The following is an 8,722-nucleotide window of genomic DNA, read 5'->3' as shown; positions in this document are numbered from 1 at the left end:
GCTTTTTAAGACCAACTTGTGACCACACAGATCGTTCGAAGCATTTATCTAAACTGACGACACTGTCATGCCTCACCGGCTTGGGGCCGTTCAACAAAGGTAGAGGTTACTTTGCATGTCACTAAAACATATTAACCATGTTTGACAGGCAGGATGCATTATGGATCGGATGGGAATCAGATGAATAAACCAGTAGCAGGAAGTGCTGGTTATAAAGAAGTGTTCAGGACACACAGCACTTTTAATACAGCATGGAAAAGAATCAATATCACTGCTTCCTGGAGGATTGAGCAATTCACTCGATAAGGGAAATCTGATGCTTCCGTTTGCTGGGTTCCCTGGGGCGCTAACATACAAATCACATGCACCATGGATGCAGTGTGGTTTAAGTGGATCCTAATGGGGTATAGTATCTGAAATTAGATACATTATATAGCTATTAAGTAAAAAAAAATACAACTTAAAATCCCCTGGTATATTGGTATATTTATATATATATATTTAAATTAAACCCAGGGGATTTTAAGTTGTACGTATTTTTTTTTTTTTTTTTTACCTGTTCTTCCCATCCTGACTATGAGAAACACTGAACAGCTGCTAGGAGGAAGCAAATGCTTCCCATAACCAAGACTTCTGCTTAAAATATAATAGCAGAATAAAAACATTCACACGATCTAGACTCATTGACTGAATATACTATATGTGTGTATATGAAGAGTTCAGATGCAAAAGCCTCTAAATGCCATCTGAAATTTTCTTATAGAATGATCATTTTTATCAAGCTCGTATATTTAAATTCAATAATTTCACTTAAATGGCAATGAAGATTACCTATTAATTGTAATTTAAGTGAAATTACTGAACTTAAATACACAAGCTTGATAAAAATGATCATTCTATAAGAAAATTTCAGATGGCATTTAGAGGCTTTTGCATCTGAACTCTTCATATATACAGTGTGTATCAATGTCGATCCTTAAAGGAATAAAGGATTATATCTAATCTACATGGAAAGTATCTGTGACTGGCTATCTATTACTACAGACAATAATTTGATTTAATCTCTTTGTAAATATGTATGAGAAATCACACTTAAAGGTGCTGCAAAAAGGTTATTTTGTGTAGTAGTACCAACCCGATCTCACGGCAATTCGTTCATATTTTACGAGTTGGCAAATTCGTATGAATTCGTACGTATTACCCACCCCTGACCCCGCCCCTAAACCTACCCCTGGACCCGCCCCTAAACCTACCCCTGACCCCGTCCCTAAATCTACCCCTGACCCCGCCCCTAAACCTACCCCTGACCCCGCCCCTAAACCTACCCCTGACCCTAACCCTAAATCTACCCCTGACCCCGCCCCTAAACCTACCCCTGACCCCGCCCCTAAACCTACCCATCACGTGGGTTTAGACAAATCGTTTGAATTTATATGAGTGAGGTCGTACGAATTCGTACGAATTAGCCACCTTTTAATCACTTGTACGAATTCGTACGAATTGGTTGTGAGATAGCGTTGGTAGTACACATAAAATAGCCCATCTATTTAACAGCGATCTCTGAAATAGGTGTCTTGAGTTGACAAATCATACTTCTTTGTGTGACAGTCTTAAAACTCTCAAAATACTCTTTTTAGCCAATCAGAAGTGTCCTCTGCCTGTAAATAATTTTGCATATTTGAGTTAGAGGGTGGGGCTTTGGTAAGAGGGTGTGGTCTAATATATTGGCCTTCCCTGAGACTGGTGTCATAATCAGTTCAATTCATGACCAGCAGCAACACATAATCAGACAATCCTCAACCTAACAGTCGTCCTGCTTCAACAGAACAATTTCACAGATTAAAGTTTTTTGGCTTTTAGAATGAATATGTTCTGTTATTAGCTATAGTGTGCTCCAAAACAATGACAAAATTCACATTTAGAAGATATACGCATTCAAAGTGTACAGTCTCTCACTTCCGCCAATATGGATCAACTTTTTTGATTACATCACTCCGCACTTCAGCTTCTCATCAGATTTTCTGTCCAATCAAATGCTCTGTAGAATCTAAAGCGTCTTGACCCTCTACACTATAAATAGACGCTAAAGCTTCGGCTGAAACTGGTCACTCTTCACACATTTACTATTCTAGTGCACTATATAGGGGATAGGGAATAATTCAGAGTGTAAATAAGCTTTCCATTAGGGCGAATGAAGTCTGGTTTCACGTTTTTGTCATGCAAACCACCAGAGTCGGCGCATACAAGAAAACATATCGGATCCATTTGAATTCTACACAGAATGCTATATTTTAAAGCAATATGGAGGATCTTTGGATGAGAAACAGTTAGAGATTAGGAGGACACTGCGGCTTCACCGAGCTCAATGGCTCTGGCCGGGCTGTGACATAAACGAAACGCTGTTGGCTACTTTAAAAAAGGGGAGCAGCTGTTCAATACTGCATGTCCCGCTCTGACTTCCTTTTTTAGTGGAAATTATGTCAACACATTGAATAATGCTGTGCGTTTCAAGGCACTTCAGTGGGCCTTTAAGAAATCTTGTTAAACAATGCATCTGCTAGGCCTCAGTCATTTTCACATATCTGAAAGATGAAAATTATTGTATAAGCCATACACACTACATTGAAAATAAGCTGGAATGTTATTTTAAAATAGCATTTCAAGAGAACAATTCAAAAGAAAATCCCAAACTAAATAACCAGTCGCCAAGAGCAACACAGACACATTGTCCGACTGTGACAACAAGTGAACACGTGCCACTGTATCTCCTCTGTCAGGGGCCAGAGAGGAAGAACAAAGAAGCGCTAAACCCTGAAGCATGGCCTCTCTTGAACAGTGTAATGTGAGGATAAGAAAACCCCATAAACCCCACAGACAAAAACATTAGACAGGCTGGGCGCACCACCAACGGCATTCGGTCAGGCTTCAAAGCATAGATATACAGTGACATCAGCGCAGTCGGATTCGGCTGCTGAACAAGGTGCATTCTGGGGTATTTGGCCATTAATAGCTAGCAGCTGAGATGATGTCTTCTGAACACAGGACTGACTGAAACAGCTGTTGGGGCTGAATGACGAACAGGAGCAGTCTGAGAGCAAGTAATAACACGCAACCCTCACGTTCATCCATTTACTTTAAATGAATGTTTTGTGTTCAATATGACTCAAAATGCATCTATGACATGCTGTTGATTACCAATTATTAAAAATTATTAGTTCATCGATTTGTGAAAACAAGCAAAAACTGTGCTTGCAGCAGTGTTATTAAATGAAAACTACATAAAAAATGTTGATTAACTGAAATCAAAATAAAAACTAACGTAACTGGGATAAACTGAAAGCATGGAGCTAAACTATATTTTAGTATGGTATATATATATATATATATATATATATATATATAAAAAAAAAACTTACATTATTGAACATGAAAATGCCACTAGTTAGCAATAATACAAGAATTAACTTTCACAGCTCTAAAATAAAAAATAATATTAAAAAATATTACATTCCTTAAATAGAAATCTATAAAAAAAATCAAAATAACTAAACTAAAACTAACAATGCTATAGTAAAAACTAACAAAAACTAAACCAAACTGAAAATAAAATAAAATTCTAACATTAAATTCAAAACAATGGCAACACTCAATTGGAGTCATGCACTTACAGTGGAAGTCTAATGGGCAAGACACTGAATTGCTATAATGTTTTAAAAAGTATAAATAGATTTTCTATTTGTAATATTTCAACCTGTCTCATGCATGTAAAGTTGCTAAACCCAGTGACTATTTGAAAATAAAGTAAATACTGAAAAATGTTTACCTGCAGGAATCCGTTGGTAAAGTATAACAAGAAGTTTATCTGCCTTTAGAGCAGTAAATCACTCTAAGGACAATAAGATAAGCTGCAAATGTCTGATTTTAAACCCTTCAGAATACGTCCTGTGAATGCATTAATGCAAATGTGATTCTATTTGCTTTTACAGACCATTGAAATCATTGTCATTTTGTAATCAACAGCATCTGTGCACTTAACTTGAACCCAGAAAATTCCTTTAAAGGTTATTATTGAATATAGCATTTAATTGATATATTTATTTGCAATCTAGCCAGTTGCACTAATGTCAGAGCAGAGGTTTGTTAGATCTGTATTGTATTTTTACTAATGGTTGGAAAACATACACATAAATACTAAATGCTGAAAATATGGATTCTCTGTGCTATTCTAGGGTTGATGGAATATTGTTAATGGACTGGAAAGCAAAGACTCTTAAAAAGAGTCATAAAAATTGATTTTTAATAGGTTTTTATGATATTCTCATGAAGCATCTGTGCCTTTGAGTGACACTATTTCAATATGTGTAACGTCACACCTGATCTGAAGCCCTCTGAAGGGGAAAGAGGAATTGAGCAGGACCACAGGGAAGAGAGGAATGACTGAGCATTATGATTGGATCACGTCAATTAATGAATATTTTATTTTCTTTTTCTTCGTTTTCATCAACACTATTGCTACTGATGACTGCTTTCCATTTTCTAGTGTTTAGGAGGCTGATAAAGCACAGAGGAAATTGAAATGAACTGACAATTTCTATTCCGAACACCCACTATGAAACACCCAGTAAAAACAACCAGACTCATAAAAAAGCCACATCTGACTTAATAACAACTTCAGGCATCAGATACTCCATTGGCACATGTCAAATATGGCGCTTTTATATGCAAGTACAGGGTACAAAATCAACTGCCAATGGTGAGCAAATATATATATATTTGGAAATTTGAAATATGCCATACTTGTATTTTATATAATGGCAGATTTCAAATTTCCACCCCTAAGCATTACATGAAGGAGCTATGTGGTTAAAGGGATAGTTCACCCAAAAATGAAAAATGGCTCATGATTTACTCAACATCAAGTCATCCTAGGTGTATATGACATTCTTCTTTCAGACGAATACAATAGGAGTTATATAAAAAAATGTCCTGGCTCTTCCAAGCTTTATAATGGCAGTGAATGGCCGTTTCTGTTTTGAAGTCCATAAAAGTGCATCAATCCATCATAAAATTGCTCCACGCGGCTCCGGGGGGGTTAATAAAGGCCTTCTGAAGGGAAACGATGCGTTTGTGTAAGAAAAATATCCATATTTAAAACTTTATAAAGTAAAATAACTCGCTTCCAGCCAAACGAAGATACGGAGTCCACTTACGCCTAAAGCGCTACTTACTACGTCGGAAGTAGCGTAGTGCGTCATGGTATAGCATATCAGCAGTACGTCGCATTACTTGCATAAGTTGAGCTTTACACTTAAGTGGAATCCGTATGTTTGTTTGGCCGGAAGCTAGTTATTTTACTTTATAAAGTTTTAAATATGGATATTTTTCTTACACAAACGCATCGCTTTGCTTCAAAAGGCCTTTATTAACCCCCCGAATCCTTGTGGAGCAATTTTATGATGGATGGATGCACTTTTATTGACTTCAAAACAGAAACGGCCATTCACTGCCATTATAAAGCTTGGAAGAGCCAAGACATTTTTTTTATATACACCTAGGACGACTTGAGGTGAATAAATCGTGGGCTAATTTACATTTTTGGGTGAACTATCCCTTTAAGGTTAGGTTCAGGGACCTAGTAATTACCCAGTTAGTGTCATTACTACAGTAAGTACATAGTATGTACATGTGAAACAGGACTATAAAATAAAGTGCTACCAATGTTGCTAAATAAACACATATATATGTGAATATTGATTTACCCCTGAAGGGATGATTGCATGACATACGGTAAAAAAAAGACCACTGTCATCCATTATCTCTTGCTTTTATGTGTAGGACAGCAAATCCCAGTATTTATGTTGTCATAACATTAGCTGGTGATCAAATAAGCAAAAATGTCACATTTCTATCATCACTATACACACCATACACCACCTCAAACATGCAGCGCTAGGCCTGTGTTCATCGTAATGGACCAGGACATGAGTATCGCATATATGTTAAGGTCATCTCTGAACACGGTCACACTTCCTGTCCTCCCCCACAGCCTCCAGCAGGCTTTGAGTATCCCTCATCGTCAGAGAAACGGGCGTCCACAGCATCCATCCGCTACAACCGCAGTCACGGGGGAGCCGAGCAAGTGGCCACTCAGCTTCCTGTGTGCTATTAATACTAAGCGACCTCTCTGCTCGTGCACACACACACACACACACACACACACACACACACACACACACACACACACACACACACACACACACACACACACACACACGTCCTCCGAGGATTGCTAAAGCCAATCGATATCTCTCCAGAACATGCTGAACACACTACCTGCCATGTGAGAGCGCCGAGGCCACGGGTCAGGGCACGAGGTCTGATCCAAACGTCCTGTTCAGTGCACACAGTCACAATCAGGAAATAAACACACTGAGATTTTACATACTGTACAGTCAAGTAGGTCAGTGTTTCTTATCGTGCGAGTCACGAACCAGATTGGAAATAAAAGTGATGTAACCCACTGATGAGGCTTTTTATCATGCCTCTTTCTTATTTTATCATGATAACTGTACACTGGAAAAAAAATAATTCACTCAGAAATGGCTAGAAATGGCTGATATTTGTAAATATCACAAACGATTACAAAGAAATGGAAAGTAACATGGAATTAAACGTGAAATTTTCAAGTAGAAATAGTATTTTCTCATAAAATCTTTTTCATTAACAACCTCGAAAAATCATTTTAGCAGTGTAGTTTTTGCCAAGAAGACCATAGTCAAGTCACCTTTATTTATTCAGCGCTGTATACAATATAGATTGTTTCAAAGCAGCTTTACAGTGATAAACAGGAAAATAATGAACAATGATGCAATGATGTTCAGCTGAAGTAAATTCAGTGTTGATTCAGTTCAGATCAATAACTGTGTAAAGTTCATCAATTATAAATTAATTGATTTATATTTATTGCAGGAAACAGTGATGTCATCACTCAGCTCAGTTAATCCTTACTCAATGCAGCGCCATGCCAGGTATGAAAGCGAGGTTGTGAGGGACTTGTCGTGTTTCAATGGCATCCGCTGTAAAAAGCTGTATGAAGCTCCTATATCACATAATTAAAAAAATTCTTGGAAAGACATTTTTGCAACGTTACGTCAGCAGAAAAATCCAAAAACACATCAAGTAACATTACAACCCACTGAAGAGTTGTATGTCTATCCCTCACAGCCTCGCTTTCATTCCCGATACAAATCAAAGATGGCGCTGCAGTGAATAAGGTCTATTGTGTCAATGCAGTCAAGTCAATGATATTGCTTAATATTACCAAAATATTCCAAAATAAGACCATACAGTTACAGAATACAAGTTGCATTTTTTCATCATCTGAAACATGTTATAAAACACATGCAAAGCACACACATTTGAATTTGTGCCGAATGATAAAGACACGTGAGCCCAATTTGCATAGCGCATTTTCCACATGCTGGCAGTTTTAGTTTCACTTTAAATAAATTTTATTATGCTTGGTGTTTATATTAAATAAATGCCATTATAAGTTATGTTTGTTTTATACTTTTATTTTTAATTCCTGTTCTGTTCTGAATGCTCTTTTTTAGTATTTATAATGTTTGTAAATGTTTTGTTTTATTTACTGCTATTTTACATGATTTCTGAATGTAATAATAAAAAGTGACTTATCCACCAGTGACATATTTATGTTTATATTTTTTCTCTCAACACTGCAATTTTTGTGCGACTTATAGTCATGTGTAACATATTTTATAAGAGTAGATGAGTTTACCTGTTCGGCATGAAGACGTTTATTATGCACACAACCAACAATAGTTTTTAGCAACCGCCTTTTTCAAAAACAAAAAAGTTACAATGTCGTAGAATAAAACGTGAAAATTCTTCAAAATATATTCTTTTGTGTTCAGCAGAACAAAGAAATACAGGTTTGGAACAACTTGAGGGTGAGGAAATAATGACAGAATAAGTTTTGGGTGAACTCTCTCTTTAACACAATATTTCCCAACCCTGTTTCCTGGACGCACACCAACAGTACTCTGGTTGCGTCTGAAAACTGAAAAATGCCGGCTTCGGAGGGTGAGGTTCATTCTCGTGTTACGCAGCGCGTTTGAGTTTCCGCAAGAACCAACGAGGTTCATTCTCGTGTTAGGGAGCACGTTTGAGTTTCCGCAAGAACCAATGAGGTTCATTCTCGTGTTACGCAGCAAGTTTGAGTTTCCGCAAGAACCAATGAGGTTCATTCTTGTGTTACGCAGCACGCTTGAGTTTCCGCAAGAACCAATGAGGTTCATTCTCGTGTTACGCAGCGCGTTTGAGTTTCCGCAAGAACCAACGAGGTTCATTCTCGTGTTACGCAGCACGTTTGAGTTTCCGCAAGAACCAATGAGGTTCATTCTTGTGTTACGCAGCACGCTTGAGTTTCCGCAAGAACCAACGAGGTTCATTCTCGTGTTACGCAGCAAGTTTGAGTTTCCGCAAGAACCAATGAGGTTCATTCTTGTGTTACGCAGCACGCTTGAGTTTCCGCAAGAACCAATGAGGTTCATTCTCGTGTTACGCAGCAAGTTTGAGTTTCCGCAAGAACCAATGAGGTTCATTCTTGTGTTACGCAGCACGCTTGAGTTTCCGCAAGAACCAATGAGGTTCATTCTCGTGTTACGCAGCACGCTTGAGTTTCCGCAAGAACCAATGAGGT

This window comes from Leuciscus leuciscus, assembly GCF_965113295.1.
Source record: "Leuciscus leuciscus genome assembly, chromosome: 13".
NCBI classification, from domain to species: domain Eukaryota; kingdom Metazoa; phylum Chordata; class Actinopteri; order Cypriniformes; family Leuciscidae; genus Leuciscus; species Leuciscus leuciscus.
Note: the sequence above shows the minus strand (reverse complement) of the source record.